The sequence below is a fragment of the Chinchilla lanigera genome, unplaced genomic scaffold (genome assembly GCF_000276665.1).
Source record: "Chinchilla lanigera isolate Chin_1 unplaced genomic scaffold, ChiLan1.0 scaffold00005, whole genome shotgun sequence".
NCBI classification, from domain to species: domain Eukaryota; kingdom Metazoa; phylum Chordata; class Mammalia; order Rodentia; family Chinchillidae; genus Chinchilla; species Chinchilla lanigera.
This window is the reverse complement of record NW_004955406.1, coordinates 13,572,054-13,578,455: the sequence shown is the minus strand read 5'-3', so window position 1 is coordinate 13,578,455 and position 6,402 is coordinate 13,572,054.

The window sequence follows — 6,402 nt, the reverse complement described above, 5'->3', positions numbered from 1 at the left end:
TTTTGAATATATATATATATATTCTTGGGTTTGTGGATGAATAATTTTCACCAAAATTGGAAAATATTTTTCAGCCTCAAGTTTTTTCCTTTTGTAACTCCAAAAAACTTCTGTTAGATTGTTTGATATTGGCCTACAGGTCACCAAAAGTTTTTACTTTTTCTCTTTAAAAAGATCTCTAATTCAGTTTAAATGGTTTCGATTGCATATTTTCATGCTCAATGATCTATTCTGTGGTATCTAATTTGTTGTTAATGTTATTCAGTGATTTCTTTCAATTCCTATATTGCATTCTTTGGTTCTTGAAGTTTCATTTGGTTCTGGTTGAAAATTTCCATTTCTACTCTTATATTCAACTTTTCTTTTATCATCTTGAATATATTATTTCCTAATTTTTTCAGGACTGTCATTTTTCCACTGTTTTCATCAACCTTTTTCCCTTCCAGAAATAGATCACATTTTCTTGGTATGTGCATGCTAATTAACTTTAGAGAGTAATATTTATTAGATGCTATTTTATTATTACGATTATTACACTGTTGAGTTATATGGGTTTAATTCTCTTTCTTTAAAAAGTGTTAGAAAAAATTCTGGGTAGTAGTTAAGTCACTTGTGAACCATCTTCACTTTGAAGTTATTTTAAAATTTTGAGAATGTTTAAAGTTGCCTTCAAATTAACTTAAATATTTCCTCATCTATGTGAATTCTGGGAATTTTCATCTTAGAGCATCCCTGTAATTCTTGGCCCAATTTCACAAGATACTAATTTGTGTATATACAGAAGTAGATTCAAGGGGACTACTTTGCATATTTCTAGAGTTTTCTCTTTTCCCCAGGACTCTGAGTTGAAAAATCTAATATCTTCCATCCTTCCTCTCCTAAAGCCCCCCAGCTTTCCTTTCTTTCTCTTAAACTCAGTGAGATGATTGATCTGTGCTTGGCTCCTCTGTTTCTATCTCTGTCTCTGTCTCTCTCCATTGTAGTCTGGAAATTGATCCCGTTAGAAAGCCACGGTAGGGTAGAGCTATCCTACTTTCTTTTTGCTCAGGTATTACATTTCTGTGCTGTGTATCATTTCTTAAAACATTACTGACATTGTTTCATATATTTTGCATAATTCTACAAAGATTTATACTAGGAAGACAAATTTGGTTCTAATTACTTCATCCTGGAAGTAGAAGTCCTGACTTTAAATATTTAAAGAACTTTTATTCTGAGTTTTTAAATTTCCAAAAAGTTTGAGAGTTTTAATTTTGAATTTAATTGCACTATGCCCTGTGAATATATTGCATATAACAATAAATATCTGAAGTGTGTTGGATTTGACTTATGTCTTACTCACTCAAAAGCATTTCACGTGAATTTGTGAAGAAAGACCAGATTTTAATCATCAGGAGTGGTTTCTATATATGTCTGTCAAATCAATTTTGTTAATTGTATTAAAATCTTTTATATCTGTACTAAATTTATTGTCTATTTGTCTATATATTAATGACAGATGTATGTTGAAACTTAATACTGGGTGCTAGAGTTGTTGATTTTTCTTTGTTGTTCCATTAATTTTTAAATTTTTATTAGTGCATGTTCCCAGTGTGTAATGATCACACTTATCATGAGGAGTTGGTCCCCGGGCAGAACATAACTTGACTCTTTTTATGTCCTCTGCCCTTTCCCTCTCTCCCTGCTCCTTCCGTCGCTTGGCCCCCTTGCCATTTGCAGAAGAGCGCTCTCATTTTGTTCATGCCCTTTCTGTCCCCTCACTCCCCCTAGTTCCATCTCTTCATCACCCTGCCCATTGGAAAAGATGTCCCTACTTCCTTTTGTCTATTTTTTTATTTTGCTGTTTACTTATATTTTGGGTTGCTCATGTAACAGAAACCCTATGATTGTTAAGCTTGGGTGTCTGTCTGACTTATTTCACTTAACATTATGGTATCAAGGTGAACCTATTTCTCTACAAATGACTCATTTATTTTTCTTTATGGGAAAGTAGTACTCCATGTGTGAAAATACTGCATTTTCCTTATCCATTTATCTGTTGATGGACATATAGGCTTCTTCCAAGATTTAGCTATTATGAATTGTGCTGCTATGAACATGGGTATGCATGTATCATTGTAATATAATGTTTTTAACTTTCAGGAAGATACCTAGAAGGGTGAACAGCTGGGTCAAATGAAAGTTCTACTTTTAGTGTTTTGAGGAATCTCCATGCTGATTTTCATAGTAGTTATACTAGTTTACATTCCCACCGACAATGTAGAAGGGTTCCTTTTTCCACCACAGCCTCTTCAGTATTTATTATTTAATTTTTTGGTGCTGGCCATTCTTTCTAGGGTAAGATGGTACTTCAGTATTGTTTTAGTTTTCATTTTTCTATGGCCAGTGATGCTGAGTATATCTTACTGTATTTATTGGGTAATCGTACTTCTTCTGAGATGCATCTATTCATCTCATTTACCCATTTTGATTGAGTGTTTTATTTTAAGGGGTCTAATTTTTTGAGTTGTTTATATATTCTAGATGAGTCTTCTGTCTGAGGAATTGCTGGCAATTTTTTTCCCATTATGAAGATTTTCTTTTCATTCTGGTGGTTGTTTCCTTTACTGTGCAGAAGTTTTTAATTTGATATGACTCCATTTGTTGATTTTCAGTACTATTTTCTGTGCAACCAGGGTTCTGTTTGGAAAGTCCTTACCTTCAAGCCTTTTACCTATTTAATCTTCCAGCAGATTGTTTGTTTTAACATTTGCTCCTTTGATCCATTATAATTTTAGTTTAGTACATGGTGAGAGATATAGGCCTAAAATTGATCTTCTGCATGTGGATGGCCAGTTTTCTGAACATCATTTATTAAACAGGTTATTTGTACATGCTGTTTTTATCTCAGTAGCTTTGTAATATGACTTTAGACCCAGGATTGTGTTGCTTCCCACTTTGCTCTTAGTACCCAGAATTGCTTTTGGTATTGTGGGTCTTTTCTGATTCCATATGAATTTTAGGATTGCTTTCTCCAGTTCTATATATTTTAATTGGGATTGGATTAAATCTGTATATCAATTTGGAAGTATGGCCATTTTGAATATATTGGTTCTGTTTATCCAGAAATGGGATATTTTTCCATTTTCTGATGTTTTCTTTGATCTCCTTTTCCAGAGTGCTACAGTTTTCATTGCAGAGGCCTTTTACTTCCTTAGTTAGGCTAATTCCTAAGTCTTTAAGTTTTCTTAATGCTATTATGAGTGGTATTTTTTCTAATTTCTTGTCAGTGAGTTCATTATTGCTGTAGAGGGATGTGATTGATTTTTGTGAGTGGATTTTGTATGCTGCTACATTGTTTTGGTTATTAATTCTAAGAGTCTTTGAGTGAAATTTTTTGACTGTACTATATAGAACATCATGTCATCTGCAAATAAGGATAATTTGCCTGATTGCTCTGGTTAATGTCTTGAGTATTGTGTTCAACAGAAGTAGTGATAGTGGGTATCCTTGTATTACTCCTGATTTTAGAGGTAAAGTAGCAGATGTGTCATAAATGGCTTTTATTAGATTCAGATAAGATTCTTCTTTAAACTCTTTTCTTCAGGGTTTCTATTGTGAATGGAGGTTGGATTTTGTCAAAGGCTTTATTTTTGTCTACTGAGATGATCATGTGATTTTTATCCTTGTTTCTGTTTATATGATGGATTATATTTATTGATTTATACATGTTTGTATCCGTGGGATGAAGCCTCCTTGTTCATGATGTATGATCTTTTTGATGATTTATTGCACTTTTTGCAAGTATATTTGCTCGGAATTTTTGCATCTATGTACATTAAACAGATTGCCATGTAATTGTCTTTTTTTAGCTGGATCCTTGCATGGTTTTGGAATCAAGGTAGTGTTAGTTTCCAGGAATAACTTTGGGAATATGCCTTCCCTTTTGATTGCAGTAAAGAATTTCAAGAGTATTAGAGTTAGATATTTCTTGAAGTTCTTTTAGAATTTGGTATTGAATCCATCAGGCTTTTCTTGGTAGGTTTTTATTACTGCTTCAGTTTCATCGGATCATTTTATTGAATCATGTTATTGGCTCATTTGGGGTTTTTATATCTTCTTAGATAAATTTTGATAATTCATATGTATCTAGACATCTATCCATTTCATCTGATTTCTCCAATTTATTGGTGTACAGATTTGTCAAGTAGTTGCTAATAATCTTTTGGATTTTTGCTGTATCTGTTTGATTTCATATTTTTCAACTCTAATTGAATTTATTTGGGTCTTTTCTTTCCTTTTTTCTGTAAGATTGGCTAAGGGTTTTTCTATCTTGTTTATTTTTTCAAAGAACCAACTCTTCAATTCATTAATTCTTTGCATTTCTTTAGGGTCCATTTCACTGATTTCTGCTCTGACCTTTATAATTTTCTTCTTCATATTAGCTTTGATTTCAGTTGTTTGTGTTTTTCTAGGACCTTGAGGTGTTTCTTTAGGCTATTTAGTCAGACTGGCTCTGCTTCTATGGTGTAGGCATTCACAGCTATAAACTTCTCTTAGAACTTTTTTCATTGTATCCCATAAGTTCTGGTATATTATACTGGCATTATTACTTAGTTCTATGAACTGTCTAATTTCTTCCTTGATATTCATCTGTGACCCATTTTTTATTCAAGGATGTATTGTTTAATTTCCCCATGTTTGTATGGTTTTCCTGGTTTCTATTACATTTGAGTTCTAGTTTCATTGCACTATGATCTAATAATATGCATGGTATAATTTTGATTCTTTCTTCTTTTTCTTTCTTTCTTTCTTTCTTTCTTTCTTTCTTTCTTTCTTCTTTCTTCTTTTTTTCTTTCTCCTTTCTCTGTCTTATATGCTGGGAATGGTCTTGATTTACTTATACATGGCATTTACAGTATACTATGATATCAGCATTGTGTGCATCATTTTCCAGTTTGTTTTTCATCTTTTTCTGTAGTAAGTTCATTTTTGGTGTGGCCTCTAGAGCAGTTTCTTAGCCTCAGCAGTACTGACTTTTGGACTCAGTCTTTTCTTTTATGATTAGTGCTTTTTGTCTCCTGACATCATAATCCCTGACTTGAAATTATACCACAAAGCTACTGTGATAAAATCAACATGGTAATGGCAAACAAACAGACCTGAAGATCAATGGAACAGATTAGAAGATGCAGACACAACTACAAATGCACTCAGCCACTTTATCTTGGACAAAGGGGCCAAACATGCTCACTTGAAGAAAGATAGCCTCTTTAATAAATAGTGCTGGAAAAAATGGCTTTCCACATGCTGAAAACTAAAACTAGACCCAAGCCTATCTCCATGCACTAAAGTCAAAATTGATCAAAGATCTAAATATCAAAACAGAAACACTAAATCTACTGGAAGAGAAAGTAGGTAAAAATCTTGAAGACGTAGGGGTAGGCAGAGAGTTCATGAACAAAAACCAAACTACGGGAAATACTTCACAGAATCAACAAGTGGGATCTCATCTTATTGAAAAGTTTTTGAACATAAAAAAAAAAAAAAACCACCAAGGGAGTAAAAAAAAAAAAGCCATGAACTGGGAAAAAATTTTAGTCAACTGTCCCTCAGACAAAGGACTTCTATGTAGAACACATAAAGAATTAAAAGAAATCAAGCCCTCCAAATTCAAAGACCCAATCCAAAAACAGGCATCTGAGATGAATATGCACTTCTCAGATGAAGAAATACTAATGGCAAATAAATTATGAAGAAATGTTCAGCATCATTAGTCACTTGAGAAATGCAAATTAAAACAACACTGAGATTCCATCTCACCCCAGAAAGTATGGTTATCATTAAGAAATTAGCCAATGACAAATGCTGGAGAGGCTGTGGAGAAAAAAGAACTCTTCTCCCTCTTCATGGGAGTGTATATTGGTGAAACCACTGTGGAAATCTGTCTGGAGATTCCTCACAAAAGTAGGATTAAAAGTCCCACTTAACCCAGCTGTTCTCCTTCTGGGAATTTTTCCAGAAGAATTTAAAACTTCATACCACATTGATATATGTGCACCCATGTTTATAGCAGCACAATTTGTCATAGCTAAATCTTGGAAACAACCTTAATGCCCATCAACTGAGGAATGGGTAAAAATATGTGGTATTTTTATACAATGGAACATTACCCAGCTATAAAAAAGATGAACTCGAGGATTTTATAGGTAAATGGATGCAACTAGAGACCATACTCATAAGTGAAATAAATAGGACTCACATGTGTAAACATCATATTGTCTCCCTAAGGTAAGAACATGAAAGAGTAAATAAAACCCAAAATGTACAATAGATAATATGAAAGGGGAAGAAATTGTGCAAAGGAAGGAACAACTGGGATGAGGGAAAGGAGGAAAAGAAAGTACTAAGGCAATATATATA